This window comes from Lygodium microphyllum, chromosome 19, assembly GCF_053477565.2.
Source record: "Lygodium microphyllum isolate KBCC chromosome 19, Lygodium_microphyllum_v1.1.10, whole genome shotgun sequence".
Lineage (NCBI taxonomy): Eukaryota > Viridiplantae > Streptophyta > Polypodiopsida > Schizaeales > Lygodiaceae > Lygodium > Lygodium microphyllum.
The window spans coordinates 55,240,962-55,264,736 of record NC_141153.1 but is presented as its reverse complement, the minus strand read 5'-3'; positions in this window follow the sequence as shown (position 1 = coordinate 55,264,736).

The following is a 23,775-nucleotide window of genomic DNA, read 5'->3' as shown; positions in this document are numbered from 1 at the left end:
AACATCAGGAAGAACTGGTTCTTCTTCATTTCCTGCAACAAATTTTCAATATTCTTTTCCCATAAGGAAATTCGTCATTCTAAATTTCCATGTTTGGAAGTTGTTCTTGTCAAGCTTTTCAGTGACAATCTGTGAAACAGAATCAGACGCCATTACAGAACACTGCAAAAAATTCTGTCACTGCAAAAAACACCGCTTCACCCTCACAAGGGCAAATCTGCAAAACTGGCGAAAGTGGTATTTGACCACACAGTCACTTCCTAGTGACGATTTTGCATAAACAGGAACCAAGGATGATTTTGTAACTCCCAATGTCTCTGCGCACAAGCATACGATGCAATTTTTGTGGTAACTTTTCACCGACCTGTAGAACAGTGGTCGCACAGCATAAAACTGGGCCTTTTCCTGAGTGCTTGCAGAAAACTTCCGTCTCCAAAACAGGCCCCGAAATGGCCTCAAATCAAAAAAACAGGGTCACCGAGGGCTAAAGCCTTGTCCCGCAGCATATACTGCCCTCTTGCTTCACTGCGAAGGGCGTCTCAACTTGAGACAATGCACTTTTGCAATTTCTGGCTGTGCTACCTGCAGAGATCTGCTCCCAAAATAGAAAATGAAAGCAACACTGCTCCTCTTACCAGAACACTGCGAGCTTGGCTTGCTTTCTTGAACTCCTTACCACGAACAAGACTCTGATACCATGTCAAGATTGTGGGAGAGAAGGAAGGAGTCTCACTTGTAGCTTTCTTGCTTGCACAATGGGGGAATACACACAAAGGTGGAGGCTGAAAACAATTTTCCTCTTCTTAGTTGTGTAAGCCAAAAAGAAGTCTAGTACAAAGAAATAGAAGAACCCTATATATGGGTCTCAAACCAAACTCAACTAACTAAGGTGGCGTACTAACTAAGCCACGAACTAGAGTAGATAAGGATAGCTGTCATGTAGCTATTATTCATGGGCGGTGTACCAACCGCATCTGCAAAACTGACAAGTCGGTGACATAAATGCACAACGGTCACCCTGGCATATCTCGAGTGGAGCTCGATATCTCAACATCCAGATGGGATCCTTGGCCTTGCATCCGACATTCCTGCCACACTTTTGGAGATTTTGGGTCTCCAAACCCATCTCACATTTCCCTTAATATTCTTGCACTCCCTCAATTTGCTGCACTGGTCTAACGAACTCAATGCAAACTTATCCCTATGGCCAAATGGCCTCACATCCTTATGAACTTTGTGAAGCACAGGTGGACTTTTAGCATTTTGCATCCTCTTTACAAAAGATGTCTTTACTTGTTTACGTCCATACTGCAAATTTTCTTCCCATAAGAACCATGCTTTCACTGAAGGGAACAACATCCACCCGGAAGCATGATTCCAATACCAAAGGTCTCTTAAGAGCCTTACTAGCAACAAAATTAGAACCACGCACAGAATGCTTATCAACACTCACAGGCCCATTGGTTGGAAGCTAGGATGCACATGTACTGAGCGGGGAAAACTCCAAAAGTTTTCCCAACATCTCTGAATATGATCCTCATAATCGATGGCATGCATTTTTGCTTCCCATAATGACTTAGGATTCCGCAGTCCCACCGAATTTGCGTATTAATCTCTAAGCCGTTCAGAAAGAGCTCACATAGCACATCATCTGCTGATGCAATGGCTATTCTTAGCCAAAGCCTAAGAGTACTATCAAAGGCTCTAGCATACTCTTTAACAGAAAGATAAGACTCCTGTCTAAACTGCATAAGCTGCCCTAAGACCTGAACCATAGGGAGCTGTTTTCCATACTCATCTAGAAATCTATCATAAGACTCCTCAAATGATCTGATCTATCCTCTTGGGAGGCTCCAGTACCATTTCCTTGCCTCTCCCTTTAGGGTACTTGGGAATACATTTGCAATGCAAGTTAGGTCATATTCTCTTTAATGAATCATCGGATCCTCATTTGGCAAACCATAAAACACTTGGAGATCCCTATAAAGAGGAGGATATTTAGTCCTCCGTTTTGGGATCAAAACCGGGTCATTAAAATCTTCATATTCATCATGATCTGGGTCCAGCCTCTTAGGATCTTTAACCTCTTCCATCCCTGCCCTTTCCGGTGTGGGGGGTTAATATCCTCATTGACATCCCTTTCTGCCAACTCACTGAGTGGTCTAGGGAGTCCTATAAGTTTCAACATGTCATTTTGATCCCCTCTTAGAGGGTCTTCCATACCTTTCCCTTTAAAAGGAAAGTCCATAACGGTTTTATATAAAAGCTTTTGTTCCTTATCTAAAGTAGATTTATCATTACCACTTCTTAAAACTTGGGAACCGTGCCTTTTAAGCAACGGTTTTCCCTTGACAGCTAGGGCTTCTAACATCCTTGTGATGCCTACTATGTCGTCATGGTGGCCCATTACACGAGATGGTTGAACCACAAGCATATTCTATCGTATATCCGCACTCTCCCATGGCATTATGGCTTTAGCATGATGACTTGTTGATGCCACAACTACCATAGTTTCCAACATGCTTGTTTCATGCCCTCTAGGTTGATGGATGGTTAAACCTGATTTGTCTTGGGTAGAGACCACACCAAGGCGAACCTCGGCCCATGCCATCGTACTAGAGGATGAGGTAACCATTAATGGGCTACTCTTTTCATCACATAAATTATCTTCTGCAGAGGACTCATGCTCTACATAACTAACTAAGTCCATTAGTAAGTTTTGTACAGGGAAAGCCAACTTTTTCCATCCTTGAACATACCCCATTTTAGGGGTAATTTAGCGTCCCTTGAAACCCTAGATTTAAAAACCGCCACTTATAGGCAGCTCCCGGTAGACGCACCACTGATGGGACCTAAAACGGGCCGACACTCGCTCATGCACTAGACGGACCTCTATCATGTGCTCAACAACCCCACGGCCTCGCGGCCAGGAGCGTGGATGACACATACATCATCTTCCTAAACATCTTGCATTTGTATCACGTCTCGTAGTCCAGCTCTAACCCAATTAACACTCCTCAGAGGGAGTCCCAGCACATTTCCAAATAGCATGAAGTATAAACATAGGAGGTCCTCCCACGGCTGACTGCCGCTACCTCACTGCGACTCTCCTACACCTTGGGGATTGGCCCCTCGATGCATCGCTAAACATATATAACACATATGAATACAAACTTCTCTCTTTTATGATTCGCGTATTTCCAGGAGATATACCATGCCTCACTTGCTTTCCCCTTAGACCCAACGCCTAGTCTACAGCTTGGACAACCTTACTCACTCAACGTTGGTCATGTTTCTAGAAAACAATTGCCATGCATCCAGGAGGTATTGTCTCATACTTTTTAAATTTCATGCTTCATGCAAATTGTGAATGCCCACGTGCTCAAACAATTAAGAAAATCAGCATTGGTACACATGTGGGAAACATTTCTTTCAATGATTTTGACTATTGCTCGTATGCGGCGTTGCATGAACCTAGCACCGAGAAACCCTCGTGCTACTAGGTCCTTAATTTTTTTAATTATCGACCAACCTAAGTGGTATGCATAAAAACCAACAAACTTTTCATCATTTCATTCAGTATTTAAACACTTTTCATACACTCTATCCCCTCACCTGTTTAGGTTGTGCATCGTTGATCGGTTTAGGGTTTATTTTCCACATTTTTATTGTATAAAAAGCCATAAAAACTCACTAAAACATAAAGGTAGGGCTGAACTGAGGCTAAACCTCATACTTCAGACCCCCCATACATCCACAAACATGAATCTTATTTTTCCTTAATTTTCGGCACTCAAAATCTATTTTTCCTCTATTTTTAGTCCATTTTCCCTATTTTTCTTGTATTTTTTGCAATATTAAATGATTGAAAATACAAAATAAGTTATGGCCTGTGGCCCTTACGTTCATTTGCAGCAAAAACACAAATTTAGTTGATGCGTCTTATTATATTTTTCATTTATATCTCAAAAACACCCAATTTGCCCATATTTCGTGTATTTTACGGGTTTTACACTATTAATTTCATCCACAACACTTATGATTTTCTGATTTTCTGATTTAAAACAGTTGGAAGACATTGCAAACAACATTATAATGCATAATCATCCCATGGGAACAAGTATTCATGAAGCAAATTGTATAAAATATCAATTTCCTTTGTAAAAATGAAATTACCGTTCTTTACGGGTTGCGGGTTTTTATTTGCCATATCTCGGGACTGATTTCCAGTAGCCATTAATGCTCATGACAGTCCACAATCAGCAATCTTGATTCCTCTTGAACCACGGAGCAATCCGGTCTCGGTTGGACAAGCATCCGTCATCCATTCCTCTTCTTCCTCTTCACCACATGAATCTGCCTTTAGGGGAGAGAGAGGGAGGAGAGAGAAAGACTGAAATCAGAATTCTTCATAGAGACCGCCATTGGAGGAGTGAAGCACGGCGATAGAGTTAGCATGCAGGAGGGATTCAAGCCCCATAATCGATTGGGGGGATTATTCACAGCCAGCCATCACCCTCTCCATGCCATGAAGCGCAAATTTCGGGCACCATCTTCCTCCACGTTTTTTCATCCCTCTTCATTCTCTCTCCACGTTTTTTGCTTCATAAGGTGCATAAAATTTTAGAGGGGGGGGCCAAACTCAAAAGGCATGCCCAATTTGGCCTCCCAAGTGCCCACCTTTTCATATCTTGACCATTTTCTGGCCATTTCCCCGTCCGGACTCCGAATTGAGTTCTGAAAAATTCTGGGCGTCCGACTTGGCATCCCGCATTGGTTGGTAACTCTTGTCAACCCGCATGACAGTCTGAAAAATTATGAAAAATCAACAAGTGTCGCTCGGGCGCCTTTAAAGCACTTTGGCGCTTAAAATCGTCCTAGATTGAGCCGCCGCCTTCGACGTTGAATATTTTTCCCTTGATATTCATAATTTTTAGCTATTTTTAAGCACTTCTTAGCACCAAAATTCCGCTCTCAGGAGTGCAGCGTCAAACTTGGCAATTGCGTTTTTGCATCCTAGTCTTGAGGGTCTGCTGTGATCTGCTTTTGTGATCCTTCGACCCACTGCTTAAGATCTTGCCATAGGGTAGGATGTTGCTTAAGCAGATCTCCCAGGCTAAGTGTTACAAGGGTGGTCACTAGCGTGGTCAAGAGATCGTTAGATACTCGTCCTTCCCCTAACCTAGATTGTTCGGGCCAATGGCCACGGCTAATCTGCGACTCTGTCGCGTCTAGGCTTGGTCCTAGCGGCACTGCTTATGGTGTGGTTTCTTATTCCGACTTAGGTTGAGGCGGTGATATCGGTGTGCTTACACTGGAGAGGTCATCTATCTCGTCCTCTACGATGGGCTCAGTGACTTTGAGGTGCTGTTGAGCCTCCTTTACCCATTCCTTCACCTTTTCTATGGCCTCTAACTGTCGCTTCGGATGTGGGTATTCCCCTACCTTAGCACTTCCCTTTTCGGACATCTTAGGGGCTAAAGTCTATGTCTCTGCATCTGAAACCTTCTTTCCCATAGGCAGAGTCGTAGGAGTCTCGGTTTTTAGTGCGACTTTAGCTTCCGATCTCTTCTTCTTCCGCCTATGGCTTTTCTTCCCTATCGAGGTTGCATCGAGATTGCTAGGTCTTGGCAAAGAGATGCCGGCCTACTTCGTTTGGGCTCGGGTCATGACCCACAATGGAATAGGTGTGGCCTCCCCATCGGGGTTTTCGACACCAAACAGTCCCAATGGGACAAATGGAAAGTTGGCTGAGCTAGAGGACGGCTTTTGCTTTGGGCAATCCATGAAAAGATGGGTGATTCCGCACTCTGCGCACCTTTGGTCAGCCTTGTCTCTGTTTTGCTACTCTCTTTCAGGGTAGTGTGATGGGACATGACCGGGGTGACCACAAGTCCAATGAGTGACTGGAGCTTGCGAGGCTGCCCTCTTAGGCCTCTGCCTCGTCCTCGTCCTAACGCCATCACCGGCACGGGTCGATAATCCATGAGGACCACGTTGCCCTCATCGTCGTGCGAGACGTAAGGGTATATGTAGGTCTCTTCATCATTCGGCTCCTCCACGTAGTATACTGGAGAGTCGCTCGATGTGTGGGTCGCGTAAGGACCAGGCGGTCTAGGAATGCATGTAGGATTTATGTCCATTCTAGGGACGGCAAGTTTCATATCGTTAGGTGCGGGAAGAGCCAATGGGGCTCCCCTTCCGAAGAATGGCTATGGCTTGTTCGCTAGGTAAGGCTGGCCGTAGGGTTGCGAGTGTGGAAGTCTTCTTGGTAATCTATAATGCACGGCATCATGGCCGAACCTACCGCAGTTAGCACAAGGTCTTGACCTAGGGTCTTGACACTCGGCCGGCAAGTGGTTTCCGCCATAGTATACGCATTGGACGTGCGGGCGCGTTGGTCGTGTCAACATGTCTTGTAGCTTGGCTAATTCCATTTTGACCTCAGTCAAGCCTTGGTCTGTCTCGATGGCCTTCCCCTTATCTTGGGATGATGGGATTGATCGCTCGCTAGAGGCTAACGTTCTCTCTAAGCTTCGGGAGTTGGTCTCCCCTAGATTTGAGCTCCTAGAGCTTCGCTCTTTCAACTGATCATCGACTCTGATGGCTTCCTCAAATACTCTAGCCACCACGTCCCGCTACAAGCTTGAATAGCCTGCCAAAGCCTTATACAACTCCTCGTCTCGAATTCCACTGATGAATACAATCGAAATTGCTTTGTCAGTCGGTCGCTCACCTAGAGGGATTCTCTTAAAGAGACTCCTCACATGGGTCATGTAGTCGTAAATGCCCTCCTTCTCTTTTTCCTTGATGTTCATCAAGTGTACTAGCAGGTTATCGGAGTATCCGGGCTTGGCAAATCTCTTGACGAAGAGATCTTTGAGGTCATTGAAGTTGGCTCGCTCTGCAGCATCTAGGCTCGTATACCACGTCCTACCCTTGTCGCCTAGGCAAAGCCCGAATGCTTGCGAGCATTGAGTTTGGTCATTGAGGCCATTGGCTTTGCAGACTTGCTCAAACTGCTCAACAAAGCTGTATGGGTCGTCATGAGGTTGGTACTTATCAAGTTGCTTGGCAACAATCGGTATTTTGGCCTGGCTTTTTGAGCCTTGGTTCGCCCCTAATCCTGCGAGCAGTGATGTCGCTAGTGCGGTGGCACTTTGCTCTACTGCTGTGTTATCAAGCAGCCATTTCATAAGAAGCTCGCTCAATGTCAAGTCTCCCTCTAGTGCTCTCTCATGGACCGTTCGATTTTGGCCAGCCAAGTTCAGCACTCGCTGCACCTCATACAGCTCCCGATCCCTATTGTACTCGGCTATGCCCTGCAATGATTTGCGGGCTAGCCTTCTCTCCTATTCTAGGTCTGCAATGATTGCGTCTACTGTCCTACCACAGTGCTCGTACCGGGCGTGCGCATCGTAACTACTCACCAGCTCTGCTGAATAGCATCTGGGAATATGTTCAAATCGAGCTCCTCATTAGATCAATGGTCTGAGCTCTCTTCCATCATAGTCAAGTTCTCGTGCTCCACTACGCTGTCGATCAGGTTGAATGGACTTGACAGATCCTCGTCGTTTGGCGCTCCCTGCTTGGTCCTATTCTGCGCTTTGATGGTTTGTCTATATCTTGGGTCCTCTCCTATTGGTGGGTTCCTTGAGTGGTTTATTTGAGTGAGTTCCTTTGGTTATTGAATACAACCCTAAAAAGTTGCACTCAGACCAACTGGTCCGAATCGCAGGGTCCGAGAGTAGGTCACTCGGACGGGTCGAGGCACAGCGTTGAGGGCCAAATTTCCGAGTTTGACTCGGACGATTTTGATTCGGACGGGCCGAATGGAAAATTCGGACAGGGTGATTCGGATGGGCCAAACGGTGCTTGGGCCGAGGGCTGAATTTGGGATGTGGCGGAGGGCCGAATTCGAGACTCGGATGGGTCACTCGGACGGGCCAAGGCCGGATGTGCCACATGGCAAAAAGCTTTGACTCGGACGACCGAATGAGTTGACTGAGACAGTTGTCTCGGACGGTCCGAGGGCCGGGTTCGAGGGCCGGGTCCGAGGGTTTGGCCAAGTGGGCCAAGTGACAAGGGTTGAGGGTCGATTCTGGGACTCGGCCCAGGAAAGCCCACTTGGACGGGCCGAATGCGGCGCGCGTGACCCGCATGAATGCGATTTCGGTCAATTCACCAAATGTAGGCCGCGCCATGGTCATGCACTTTCAGATCCTATCTAGGGAAGTAGAGGGAGAGATTCGTATACCTGAACGGGCCGGTAAGTGCGTCGGTGATACGATCGAATCGATACGGGCTGGAGCTCTCTATCTCTCTCTCTCTCTCTCTCTCTCACACATTGAAATGGCACAAATGAGCTCTCCCTTGGCCTCCTGGCTTTTTTATGCCTTCCCAAGTGTGGCGATGCTGCCCCCACTCACTCACTTGCCGATCTTAGACATCACTAGCAAGCATTTTACCCATTTTGCACGATTTTTGCCCTGTTCTGCCCTATTTTGAAAACTCATTGTGGACGTACACATTATATTTTGACGGAGCGTCCAGGGGCCCTAATAAAAAAGGGAGTGTTGGACTAGTAATCCGAGATCCCCGACATAGAGTTACGATGAAGTTAGTTGCTTATCTCGGGGTAGGATTCACTAACAACATGGCGGAGTATAAAGCCTTGATTATGGGACTGTATATGCCAAGCAAGGTGGTATTCGGCAGTTGTAAGTAAAAGGGGATTCCCAATTGATCTTAAATCAGCTAGATGAGACATACACAATGCAGAATCCCATCCTTTGTATGTATCATCGAACTGCCATGACCCTACTTGAGGAGTTTGAGAGAGTGTCTCTTTAGCTGATTCCACGTTATTGGAATCAATTTGCGGATTCACTGGCAAACCTTACTTATGAAGAAGACCTTTTCTTCAACTGTGGTCCTAGTTTGGATATTGCTATCAATAATGAGACAGGACCCGGTCGCTTGTGGGGAATATTATCAGAGCATGCAATATATGGCAGGCGATGGTTGATATGGGTAATGCAAAGAGAAGCTGAGACCCATCTACCATTGTTATCCTGGACCCATAGGCTGATTAGACAACATGTTATGCGTACACCTCTTGCTATATATGCAGGAGGGAGGGGTCATAATCTTATGCATTTAGCTTAGGGCTACGAGCCCTATTTTTTCTCCTTGGAAAGGAGCATATTATTGTATATCTGTACTATTTCAGGGCGAGATGTGTAGGTGCTATTCTGTTTGATCTCGTTAGGCCAAGAGGGCTAGTCATCTGTTTAGTACGGGTGCCGTTAATGGTTTCTTGTTTTAGTCATGTGCTAGACAGGTTCAAAGAAGAGCTTGGAAGGAGCCTATGTCGGTGGAGACTTCTCATGGCCCTATCTAGGTGATATCTCTCCTTTACGAGTACCGTGTTTTTGTGCTATATGTGTCTGTGTACTTGTAGGGGATTTTCTTTTCTTGTTGGGGACCGGCGTCCAAGGCATGAAGTCCTAGGTTTAGGTTAGGTATGTCTGAGGGAGGTTTGAGTAGTCGTTGCCTCCTGTAAAGACATTGCCAGGCATCGGAAGACCTGTTTTAGAAGGCAATTCTAGTGACCCTGTTTTGCTAGCCTGCTAGGCAGCCGTTCTAGGAGTTCTTGCTTAGTTGTGAGGCAATTAGAGAAGCCTGCCAAAGAAAAATGATCACGATGGAGAGGAAGAAACCCTGAATATCTCAAAGAAAATAAATATATACAAAGGTGTGTAAAAAGGGGTTATAACCCCTATAAAAATAGAAAATAAAAGAAAGGAAAATCTTGGAAGCAGTTGATCATTGCCTTGCGAAGGCTTGGTAGGTTCCTGGGGACGAGTCAGACCCGGGGCCGATGCCTTGTCTTCCTAGGGATGGCATCTCGCTGGAAAAGAAGAAAGTAAGGAAGGTTGGAGCGAAAATAAAAGTGAGCATCAGAAAAGGATTAAGTGTCGCCTCGCGAGGGCTTGGTAGGTTCTTGGGTACCGAGACAGGACCTGAGGCTGATGCCCTATTCTCCTTGGGTTACCATGCTCAGCTCCCTCCTTTTTACACGCCCGAGTGTGGAAACATAAAAGCTTAAAAGAATAGCAATGTGCTAAAAGAAAATACTTCTTGATCAGCCTATAGGAGTCCTCTCCTAGTAGGAGCTCCTGGTTGTGTTGTCCTTAGTTAGGTAGGTAGTTCAGACCACCACTTAGGGGGACCTCTTTGATAGTTCTTTTTAGTTTGGCCGTGTTGGAGCAGTCGGTTAGTGACTAGCTTCGGACCTTCTATCAGATTATGCTAGGCCTACTCCTTGTGGATTTCATACCTTGGCTTTGTCAGGGGGTAGGGTGAGCATTGTGCTGTGTTTTAGTATGTATCTATTTTGCATCAGCTTAATACTTCCTTTGGTTGTTTTGTGCAAATCTGTTGTGGGATTCGATGGGCTGAGTCGCCTATCCCATGGTCACCAATGAGAGCGAAGTTTTCAGCCTGAGATGTGCCTAAAATTTGCCAAAAAATCTGGAATTTAGGGAAAAAATATTCGACATCGAAGGCGGCGGTTGCAGCTAGGACGATTTTAAGCACCAAGTGAAAGATGGCTTTTAAAAGGCGCCCGAGCGACAGTTGTGGATTTTTTATACTTTTTTTGACTTCCGTGTGGGATGCCGAGAGCTGCCAATCAGTGCGGGATGTTGAGACGGACGTGCAAGATTTTTCAGAGGCTGAAACGGAGCCCGAACGGGGAAGAGGCAAAAAATTGGCAAAGATTTGAAAGGGTGGACAAATTTAAGACCAAAGGGGGGGTGCCCTTTGGGACCTTTAACCACCCTCCCTCATTTTTGAAGAAAAAAACGTGAAGAAAACATGGAGATGGCATGAGCAGCAGGCGCCCGAAAATTGCACCCCCCCTCCCCCCCCTCATGAATCATGATTGGAGGCTGAAAGTACCACCTGCAAACTGACATTACCCAGCTACTCCCTCTTTGCTGATTCTATCACCGGTCTTCGTGCGAGATATGGTTGTCTGGATGAAGAGATCAGAATCTAGTATTTCTCTCTCCTCCCTCTCTCTCTCTCTCCTCTCTATGGGCTGTTCATGTGCATCATCTTGAAGGAGGAATCGGGAAGAAGAATGAAGGAAATGGTGATGGAGATTGATGGAGATGCTGAAGATTGATGTGCACCATTGGATTTAGAGCAATGGAGGCTCCATCTGCTGGTTATGCAGTCATTTAAGGCATCTCGGGTTACATAAAAACACGGTATGACCATTTTTATGAAGGAAAATGAAGTTTTTTGATAGTTTATGATGATAATGATGTTCTTATTGGATGAAATTTTTTTTGTGTGTGCTGGTTGCATCATGATTAATTGATCTTTATAAAAAAAATTTGATTTTGCAATGATTTACATGCTCTATTTAATTCCCATAAACCTAAAATGCGGTTTTTAAGCGGTAAAATGACAATTTTGTCGTTTCGAGTGGGTGAAAGGTGTTCCCATGGGGAAAAAATGGAAGATAAATTGAATGTTGGTATGCTGAAGTGATTAGAACAAGAAAAATCAGAAAATAGCATATTTTATTACCAAATAAATCAAGAAAATAGAAAAAATAAGGGGAAAAATAAAAATACAGCTTACAAAAATAAGGAAAAATATAATGATTGTTTGTGGGTGTATGGTAGTGGCAAAGCATGAGGTTTAGCCTCAGTTTGCCCTATCTCCTTGTCAAATCTTGTGATTTATCACTTTTTATACATAAAAAACATGACAAAATGAACCTCTACACCTATGCAACGAAAGCAATACCTAAACGTAGGGGGTTGGGATGTTTGAATGGTGTAATTTGTATGCTGATTGTTGCTAATTTTATGATGCATATCATGACATAGAGTTCATTGTATTTTAATTAAGAGGATAGTAGCATGAGTGTTGTCTCGGTGCTATCCTTACATCGCCGCAACGAGGTGGTGAATGAGCATTGGAAAGCCTGGTTGTGCAGCACATGTGTCTGATTGAAAATTATGTTTGAGCACTTTAGGATCATCCACTTTTGCATGTGCATGTCGATCATGGCATCACAATACAAACGACTGGATGCATAGCACCTGTTTTTTATGACAATGATCCACGCTTGAGTGTAAAAAGGCAACCTAAGCCGTAGGATAGATGTTCGTTTCTTGGGAGATTATTTGGTAAGGACACATGGTATCTCCTGGAATGCTTGCAAAATGAAAGAGTGGATTTTGTTCGTTTGTTTTATATGTTGAGCAACGCATCAAGGGGCCAATCCCTGCGATGTAGGAGAGCTGTAGTGAGGCCACGGTGATTCCACCGAGAGGTTGCCTCCCATGTATTTGATTATCATGGCATTTATTGCCAATGTGTAAGGATTCTCCCTCTGTGGAGTTTATAGAAAGGGAAACGTTGGACTACAAAACTATAAACGCATAGATTAGGCTTTACGACAGTTCGTCCTTTAATAGCACATAGATGCTCTTGGCTGGCGAGGCCGTGAGGGTGTGTTTGTCTGTTATGAGCATGAGGTCCGGCTAGTGCCATAGCCAGTGTCGGCCTATTTGAGGTCCCATCATGACCTTGCTGTGACACTCTCTAGTAAGGGGACGTTGATGCGGTTCATTATGGAGTTGTATCTTTGGCTAGAAAATAGTGGGTGCACCATCTTGGCTTGGAGTTGGATTTTAGGATCAAGAATATCTGCCAAGCTGATGCCATCATTGGTGTGGACTTTTACCTTGTCCATCCCTAGTAAGGCATATATGTCTCTTTTCGACTTCCTTTCTACTTTGTTTACCAGGCCTAATTACTTTTCCACCAACTTCGAGGTCAATTTGATCTACACTTTTTGTGAGTTTCCTCCCCCTCATGCATAGTTATGGTGTTGCGGTTTCTATGGAAAGTCCTCAGGAACTCTGCACAGTGGAAGTAGTCCACTCCTCAGCTCACTGCTTCCATGTATTTCTATAGATTTCATTGCTTGTTCTTACTGCCTGTTCTTCAATAATGATCTGTCTTAACTGCATGTTCTTCAATGGCCACGTCATCTAGATTGAAGACATGCCAGAATTTGAACTAGTTGAAGGCTCGCGTTTCCACCGAAAGTCCATACTTTGCTTGTTCTTCCTCTGAAAAAGGAAATTCGCTAGCCTTTTCTTGGCTTGCCATGATGGGTGCCTATCATAAAGCCATATTCACCATTAGTGATTTTCAGAATAAGCAACAAGAAATGACTACATGCTTGTTGAATTGAAATGCTTGCGTGCAGAAGTAGACTTTTCCTTCCATCAGTCTATCGATTTTAACTTTTATCAACCTTTTCCTTAATCACAAGTTGTTGCATTTTACCCTTGCAATGTGTGCTTTTAAATTATTGCTTTCTTTATGTGTTTGGTTTGATTCACCTTACCCCTTCCCCCTTTGCAATGAAAAGAATCCTTCCTAGGATGACATGGTTAGAGGATGAAGGGTCTTTAGCGCACAATCTTAGTATTTTACTTTCGCATGAGCCAGGCATAGAAACTCGGATTATATTCTAACTGAGCACAACTATCCATATCGAAAGGGCGGATACCTAGGTGAGGACATAAAGTAAGAAGTCACTAGAGGCCACTATGCTAGCAACGTGCAACTCCTCCTCGGTGAGGATGCGATCTAGATAAGGGTGTTCTTTAATGTGGTCTTCCATGGGTTAATTATGGAGGGTAGTCAACACCCTATATGAAGTTGGAGCGACATAGGTTGGGTCATATTCAGATGCTTTGATTGTACATCATTGTTCAACATTGGTCATTATTTGGCATCCCTCTAGCTCCCATTGCAATCTTAGAGCATACCATTTCTGCAAGAAGGGGGAATTGTTGTTGGCAAACCGTTGCAACTTCTCGATTTCCTGGTTTGTGGCCATGATCATGCTCTTGCTATACGACATGATGAAACGCTATTTGATTGCTTGTTCCTTGGATATCTCAATTGCAATTAACTTCGCAACTACTTTGAAAGCTTTAACGAATATGAATTCTGACTCCTCCCAAGAGCAAGGGAGCATTCGCAATTCTGTCGCTATATGTTCTTCCACGAATCCTAGATATAGTCGATCGTAGCTTTTAGCCAACGTCATGAAAGTAGCGTCCAAGTGTCGGAGGCAAGCAACCAAGTCATCCCCAATATTTTTAGCTAAATCTACGACCAAGGTTAGAATTGAGCGCCGCTCATAAGAGAGTCTAAGCCTGGCAGGTGGTTGAAGTTTGACAGTGCTAGAGAGGTCAATAGCTAATGGTTGTCACTTGGTTTGCTCAAGAGTTTGTAGCTTGGCCTTATGTTTGATGGGCATGGTTGTGGCTGCAGGTGATGCACTACTTGGTGCATTTGAGAGGGGGGGCGTCACCAAGATTAGATGGGGTTGGTTTGTTTGTAACAGGTTATGGTTTTGACCGATATATTGGCTTATGCCCAGCTGAGCTAGGATTTAGAGGTTCCATGGATTTAGTGGCTTGAGTCGCTTGTATTTTGAGTGGTTATAAAAAGATATTTCATGTGGGCAAGCTTGAGGATGGCGTTTGAGTACTGCCTTTGGATGTTTGGACTTTAGGTAGCCAAATCCAGGTGTTCGCATAGTAGCCTTGTGCTTGCAACAAGGCCTTGGGGACGCATTGTGGCTTGACCATATGCTGATGTTTATAGTTTTGTCTTGGTCTCCTAGGTTTTGAGTACGGATCCTTAGCCTTGCAAGGCCAAGGGTTTCGATTCCTAGGTTGCACTCTCTGTTTAGGTACCCATTTGAATCGGGCTTCATGGGCTTCAATGTTGGTTCTAGTGGATTTCTGGCCTCAAGGTGGTTAGGTTGTGACAATTCTTGACCCCCCTCCTGAGATTTGGCTGTGGTTCTCTCTACTGGTGGCTCTGTGGACTTGGAAAGAGTCCGCTCTTACTAAAAAGTTGTAACTATGCAAACGTTACCCATGGCTAGGTGGATACATTGCGACTCATAGTCGACATGGCAAGAGACTTGCTTCTTGAAAGTTTGTCCTAACAACGATTCCGTGCTTGCATTCTTAGTGTTGGGAAACACATAGAAGATTATTGGCATGCTTTCAGACTCCATAGAAATTGCAACCTTGCACTTTCCCAAAAGTGTGTAGGGTTGGCCTCCATAAGGGGTGAGATTAGCAATAGTGGGTTGCAACTGCGATTTGCCAATTTGGGTCCCCCAATGGTCGTGAGTCAAGATGTTAAAATTTGCTCCCTCATTGATCAATGCATTGATGGTGCATGTGCATTTATTAGTAGTGACTATCATGCGCAGGTAAGCTGGTGGTGCTGCTTTCTCATCCTCACCATCCACCTTAGTGATAGTGGCCACTCGTACATGGATGGGGAGTGCTAGCATTGGGGGCTCATGCAATTGGTGCATGGAAGGGAAATACTTCTTTATGCGACTACTATTAAAGAAGCCTATCACCCTCTAGGGTTTTCAGCTCGACGTTGCCAGTTCGGCTGATGGTTCAAACCTTAAAAGGTCCTAGACCTTGAAGCTTCAACACTTTTTCTTATGTCCCTTGACTCAGTACAGTAGCACTAAGTCACCCTGTTTGAAGCTGCATTGCTTGACATGCTTGTCAAACTAGCTTTTGTGTCTTGCCTTCTCGCATATGAGTGCATGAGTGACTAGAAGCTGGGTTTCCGTTAAGTGCTCGAGTTCAATCCAACATTCCATCCATGCCCCCTTCCCATCCCATCTTTCTTGAATGGTGATCTTGAGGCTTGGTACAAAGAATTCCATGGGAAGGATTGCCTCTGTACATATGTCAATCTAAAGGGGGTCTGTCCTACCGATGTCTTGTAAGCTGTGTGGTAGGCCCACAAGGCCGCCATCAATTTGTTATCCTAATCACTATGTGAAGCAGAGACAACCTTGGCCAAGATGTTTATTAGGATTTTATTTGTTAATTTAGCTTGACCGTTTTCTTGTGGGTAATAGGGTGAGGATTTTTTATGGATGATTAAGAAGGAGGAATGAGGTGAGCTATTACTTCATTGATGAAGTGTGTGCCCTAGTCATTCACTGACTAGTTCGATAGGGCAACCGAATCGTGAGATCACTTGCTCCCATAAGAACTTAGCGGTGGTCCTAGCGTCATTATTTCTCATAGCTCATGCTTCTGTCCATTTGGTTAGATAATCGGTGGGCCACAATGATGTATTTAGCCTGTGAATATTGTGCCACATGACTAATGGGTCCGATGAAGTCAGTCCCCCATTTCTCGAAGGATTGTTGTGTGATAATTGGGGTTAGCTCCATGTGATCTTTACAGATAGGGCTTTAGTTTGTTTGGCACTCATCACAATACTTCACGCATTGCATCGTATCTCGGAAGAGGGTAGGCCACCACATCTGGGACTGCAGCACCTTGTGGGCTGTCGGATCTTCACTAAAATGTCCTGTAATTTCACCCTGTTCCTCTGTTAGTACGTCATGCATCTCATGCTCATACACGCATTTGCGTAGCAACTCATCTTGCTCCAGCTTGTAAAGTTGGCTAGCTATCAATTGATAGGATTGGATTTTTAGGATAAGCCACCTAAGGTGGGCCTTTTCTATGGGTCATTCCAATAGTCTGTGCTAAAGTACTTGAACTATGTCATCTGCCCAATACGATGTCAAGTCAGCTTTAAACAAATATTTTTTGTTGGATAAGAGGAATAGGTGTGCGTCCGACAGTTCATCCTCAATGACTTGTCCAGCCAATTCTCTCGTGGGGATACGAGACAGATGGTCAGCCATGTAATACTGCTTCCCTTTACGCACTACCACGAAGAAGTCAAATTCCAAAAGTAAAAGAAGCCATTTGGCAATGCATCTTGTGGCACATGGTTTATTAACCGAATACATCAAGGCTTGATGTGATCAATAAAGAAAGTAAAAGGCATAGCCAAAAGATAATGTCGAAATTCCTTGTGGGAGCTTTCTCTCAACTGCCAAGACCCACGGACCGCTTATTGTTTCAAGCGTTCCAAGCGAGCTCTAATGGCTATCTCTCACCTAGCCGATGCGTCGTCAATCCTACGAGTGTAGTGAGCTTACCTTGATGCCGATATGAGTTGCCTCCTCTCTCGCACACACCGATAGCTCCACGATCCTAAATGTTAGCTCAAGGATCCTCAAGCCTCCTCCATCTCCAAGCTCCATCCACCATAGCCGTGCGTGCAAGAGAAGAGAAGAGAAGAGAAGAGAAGAGAAGAGAAGAGAAGAGAAGAGAAGAGAAGAGAAGAGAAGAGAAGAGGAGATGGTGAAGAGCTTCACCCTCTTGATCCCTCACTCCCACACACTCACTCTCTCAAACTCTCACACTCCCTCTCTCAAGAGCACATACACAAGCAAGTAGAAGATAAGAAGGGAAGAAGAAGAGGACTCTTGTTAACCACACACCAAAGAATGAGCTTCCATTCACTTTTTGAACTTTATATACAAGCCCTAAAATCCCATGGGCACCCATCCCTTTTTTTACATGACTGGCCGTTGTGGAAATGTCTTTTCTCTATTTTCTCTTCTAGCCTTATGTCTCTAGTCTACACCCGTCTAATATTTTACACTTGACACAGGAGGGAGTCTAGCGTTCTTTTACACAAGTTTTTGGAGTTTTTGAGGCACCTTTCATTTAAAATTACGCTTTTGGCCCCAACTTAGCTTTAGAGGCCACCTGCGTGTCTTTGCTCTTTTTCCATCCTTTTTCCACTTTTTCATTCATTTTTTCACCTTCTTGACTTGGAGTTAACATTACCCCCCTCCGATACGGGTGCCAGTTCTATGGCGCTTTTGGCTATTATTGGGGTTTAATAGGTAGTTGGCAAAGTCGTCGCGTGAGGGTAGGGCCACGTGTAAACTTGGGTGCTTATGGAAGCTTGGTAATGAGGTTTATTGGAGAAGCCAAATGGATAGTAAGTCGATGATGGGGGCCTCCAAAGTCGGTGGTTTGTCACCTTTGTGATGCCTGAAAGGAAAAGGTGCGGTGCTCTACCTAAGGGGGGGTGTCTACCTAATTGTGTAATGCATTGTGCTCATGCTGATGGAATGGGGAGTTGGGTCTAACCACAAGCTAGCCTGGGTGATGTCCCACACTTGAGGACCCCATTTGTGCAAAGCGGTGCAAGTAGCTTAGGGGTAACAGGTCTAACCAGAGGCGAGTGTTACCTCCCTAGGTATGTGCTACCCTTGATGGGCCCTAAGCATGAAGTGGGGGAGAAAAAAGGGCTAGGGGGTTAGAAGCGGAGCCAGTCAACCAAAGCCACCATGCATGCCTAATTTGAGGACCCCTAGGTGCAGTGATCGTGCTTTATGTGGTGCTAAGTGCTTCTGCAAGTGAGTTTTTTTGTCTAGTCTATGTGTAATGTTCTTCTTGCTTTTCTTTTCATGTTTTTAAAAAAAGTATAATAGTATTATATTAGTGTAATGACAGTCAGTCCTAATTCTCCTCGTTTGAATTAGGCAGAGAAGGGGGTCGGATGGATTTGCTAAAAAATTAATAGCTTTGCATGTATCCTTTTAGATTCATGCGGATGTGGAGGAAGGTGATGGAGAGAAAAGGATGATTGTATCTAGTGAAATGGTTATCGTTCATATCTTCTAGGAGAGTTAGGAAAAAAGAGGGGAGGAGGCTAGCCCTCATCATCATACGCGCCATGGCACAGCTGTCGATGGCGTTAGGGTCAAAGAAGAGGGGAGGCATGCCACGTTCTTGTGGAGTCGGGTTCTGCTTAAGTAATAACTTAAGTAACCTAAGATAATTACATGTAGTTACAAAAGTTGGATTAGGGTATGAAGAGAAATCTGCGAGGAAACGTGTCATGGAGTCATCTAGGCTTCCCGAGTTGAAGAGGAGGGCATGTTCGAAGGAGGCAGTATTAGAGTTGTAGATGATAGGAAAATCATAACGCCCATGGAGGGTGGCAAAAAAATCCACACCTGCCCTACGAGGGTACGCCATGAACGTGGGGTTGTTCCTCGCATAGAGCAAGGTGTTGCAAAAATCCATCCAGGCGAGCATGATGATGTCGCACACCCACCTCCTCCATAAGGGTTGGCAGTTATATCCCTATATGGTATGTGGTACTTCAAACACCTTGTTTTGCCAAAACTCAACTTCTTCATTTCCACAAAGAGTGGGGGTCTTCTCCCTTTCCTCCTGCCACTTTTGTCCTAGTCAGCTCTGCCAGTCGCGATCACCTCCTCCATCTTCCTGCCAATCCCAAATTATCAGCTCTGCGTGGAATCCATCAGGAATGTCATCAGGGCACGGTGGGAGGGGTGCGGACGGCTGCACGACTGGTTTGGCCCTTAGTTGCTTCCTGGTTTTTTCGACTAACTTTCTCTATCTTTCCCTAAGTGCGGCTTGTCTCTCTACAGATGGATCAACCTGTTGTTGCTCTTGGGAATGTGGTGAGGGGGGTTGTGCATTAGGGCCGAAAACGCTTCAAAAAATGCACTTTTGTTAATCACGAGATTAAGAAAAGGGCCAAAGAGAGTTTGCCACGTGTGCAAGAATATGGTATTCTTGTCTCCTCTTTTTTGGAGATAGTAGAGTCCACTTCGTGATTCTCTCCTCCTTTTTAGCCAAAATCTCCAATGTCTGACATGTTTTGGTAGTCCCGAAGTCCTTATTTACTTATAAAATCTGACAAATGACATAATAAAGTTGCTGTGAAGTTAATGATGATTTTTTTGAAAGTCAAATTTTTTTGGCGCCCAATATATTTTCATTAGTCTTCTTAATATTCCTTTTTAGTTCATTCACCTTTCTCAGTGAGCTTCTTTCTCTACTTTTTAGTTCATTCATCTTTCTCGATGAGCTTCTTTCTCTGCGAATTTAATTTAAGTATGGCATCCAGAAGGCGCTCTTCTCGTTTAGTAAACTCTTGCACTGTCTATAGCCACAAAGTTGATGAAAATTGGGAGCCAAAGATCTTTAGTATAAACGATTAGGTTGCCATGCTGCCCCTTGCAAGGACTCTCACAAGGTGAAAAGAAAAAAACGAGAGGATATTAAACATCACTGGAAGGGACGTATCATTTCTTTCAAAATTATGCATGAAGGGTGGTTTATCAAACTGCAACATGTTTACATGGCGAAGAATATCCACTTGCCTCCAAACGAGTATGTTTCGTAGCAAACACATTGTAAGACTTGAGTTGATAACGTTTTTTTTTCATTTAAGCAAGTACTAATAATGAATTCTTGGTTGTAGATATATTTCTATCAACAAGTACGGAATGGCAACCTATGGAAAGCTTAAGTGAAACCTTCCATGCGATTCATAAGGTGTTCACAGACATTATCTATGCTGATCAGATTGTGGGTTCTTTTATTATGCATGTTTTGTGGCTTTGTGGAGGGGAATCGGAATCAACTAGTGTGATTACCCTATCCAAATCAACTCAATACATTGCTCCCTTATCCATCACATCTATGAGTTAGGGTAATCTTAGCACTACGAGAAAAAATGTAACAAGTTGGTAAAAAAGGGTCCCTACAAAAACCAACAATATGAAAGAGACTTACATTCACTCCATCTATCTTGAGTATCTTTGAATCTATTGTCCTGCAGACATTTGAAAAGCACTCTTTTTCCACAAGTATATGTATGACTTTGTGACTTTGCAATGGTACTTCTTGTTAGAGAGAGTTATATGGTTTTCTAGGATCAACAATATCCTCATATGTGGTGTCCAAGAAGGTAGTCAGGAGCCTGCCAGCACTGCAAATGGAAACATGTAACTAAAATAGACAATCAAATAAAATAAATAATTAATCAAAAAGCAAGCAGTATTCCATTCAACCCACATTCTTCCTTGGCCATGGATACCACTTAGAGAGTTCATGAGGATAATTTCTCTGGTGAGTGTATCCGATGTAATAAAAAAAATTATGGTAGTTGTGATGGAATCAAAAGCTTTGAAAGACATTGCTATATTTGAACCAAATCTCGAAAAAAATTCCATTGATAACAGTGGATCAACAATACACATAATTTTAGAGATTTATTGGCTAAGAGATGCAATCAATGTCCTAAAGCTAATAGCAAAAATAAAGGAGTGTTATTTGCAAGAAATAGCACAATTATTCTATATACTAAAAATTTTTAGAGTCAAAATGCCTTACCTTATGCAATAATAAACTACAGAATCTAACAATTAAATATCATTTTTACAACTAGCATGGACTTATCCTCATGAGATATGCTAAGATAGTCCTCTTCCTCAGAAGTGCAAGAAACATTGATAACCATTTGCCCATACACCTCACCCATTCTCTTATAATTAACAGGTCCAAGTACATTGATTTTTCTCTTGCAAACATCATCCTCGGTACCTTATTCTACTAATCATATTAAAATCTTTATTCATTAGGGTGATCTTATGAGCATGAGTAGCAATAATGCAAGGATAATTCATAAAGTCATAAAGTCAACCATGTGAGGATAAGTTGATATGACGCGAGAGCAGCAAAGCCAAATTTTTGCAGGGTCATATTCGCGTCGTATCATGGAGCAGTTCATACGGCGCGAGCGTGGCAAAAAGCATAATGTTTGGTACTATACTTTTCACTCCATATTGTGGATGACTTGATATGGTGCGAGAGTGGCACAACAAAATCTCCGTAGGGGTCCTCCTCGCTCCGTATCGTGAAGGAGTAAACATGCGCGTGCAAAGTACACCCCCCTTGTAATGACTTATTTTTGTGAGATCTTAAATCCATCAAAAAAATTCAAAAAAATTCAAAAAAATTTCCATAAGTTTATTAGGCTCTGAAATTTTTTTAGAAATTTTTAAAGATTTTTTTGAGCTCGTTTGTTATTTTAAAAATATTTTTAAGCAAAAAAGGGCCTAAAAAAGACCCAAAAAATCACCAAAAAAACCCAAAAATAGCATAGCCATATGGCGCGAAAATGGGTATCCCAGGTAAAAAGTCGCAGAATTATGAATAGTTTCACTAAAAATAAGTTTATTGGCTTGAAAAAAAAAATGAACCCATTTGGTGATGGCGGTTGTTCAGGACTGGTTTCCTTTATAGCCGAAAGTTCTCCAAAAGTATGAAAAGCCGGAGGACTTTATATCATCCATTCCAGTGTGGTTGAATCTTATTCACCAGCCCGAGGACTCGAAGCACACTTGTCTTCGCTACTCAGAGTTTTAAGAACAACTACAAAAAGACGAAAGATTCCCAATACAAAGACATAAAAGCCAAAACTACTTAAAGCATTCCATTCGCGGTAAGCATCTGGATAATCGGGAATGCGACGGGGCATACCCGATATGGGTTTATTTTAAGCTGCTTTGTCTGCAAAGAAAAAAAGCGTAAAGCACGTGGCTCACTAAGCAACCAGATGATTATTCATTTACTGAAGCTCGAAAAAGAGACGGTTTTCTCAGTTCACTTTTTACCTCGGATACCCATTTTCGCGCCGTATCGGCTATGCTATTTTTGGGTGGTTTTTTTGTGATTTTTTGGGTCTTTTTTAGGTCCTTTTTTGCTTAAAAATATTTTTAAAATAGCTAACGAGCTCAAAAAAATCTTAAAAAATTTTAAATTTTTTTCAGAGTCTAATAAACTTATGGAAATTTTTTTGAATTTTTTTGATGGGTTTAAGGTCTCACAAAAAATAAGTCATTACAAGGGGGGTGTACTTTGCACGTGCATGTTTACTCCTTCACGATATGGAGCGAGGAGGACCCCTACGGAGATTTTGTTGTGCCACTCTCGCACCATATCAAGTCATCCACGATACGGAGCGAAAAGTATAGTACGAAACATTATGCTTTTTGCCACGCTCGCGCCGTATGAGCTGCTCCACGATACGACGCGAATATGACCCTGCGAAAAATTGGCTTTGCTGCTCTCGCATCATATCAACTTATCCTCTCCATGTCGTATCGACCATACCAGCGAATAGTTTTTTTTTACTCTTCCTATCATATTCTTAGGCGCAACAATGATGACAAGGACAAAGCAGACAATTGTCAAGGTTCCAATCTCCCCTAGAGTACTTGATCAACCAACAAATCAATCTAGATCCTCTTCTGCTCAAGGAATTAGTTCATGTTATTTATTTATCTAACTTCATTGACTTGTCAAAAGTTCATGTTATTTCATGTAGAGAACTTTGTATAACATCATATAATACTCTTTAAACTATTTTTTAAAAATAAATAAGATCATGAATGCTATAGAGTAAAGGAGATCTATAATCACAAAGATTATTTTGATGGTCTTTTTTTTGTGAAATTGAGATATATTACATTTGAAAAAAGATATACAAGGATAAAGCATCAATAATGTAGTGATGCTTTCAATTATAAAATCAGTCTGCATTAGAATCAGAGTTCTGAGAGAAAGAAATAGAGTCAAGTCCTTTCTATTTCTTCTTACAAATCAAGGGAAGAGATCTTAAGAGATTTGCTAGGATATGATAGCATGAGTAGTATCATCCCATGACATCAAGCCACCATTTAGGTATTGAAATCTGATAGTGCTAATAAGAATCACAATTGAAGATATTGAAACTTGAAACCCCATAGTGCTAATCATAGTTGAGGGTATGATGAGAAAAATACTCCCAAGAGCTAATATCAAGTAAGAAGTTGTATCCTTCATATTCTTCGAAGCATCCTGTACACATAAAATCATCTTAGTCCTAAAGTTGATATGATACACAATATCACTAATACTTCTATCTATTACTTGT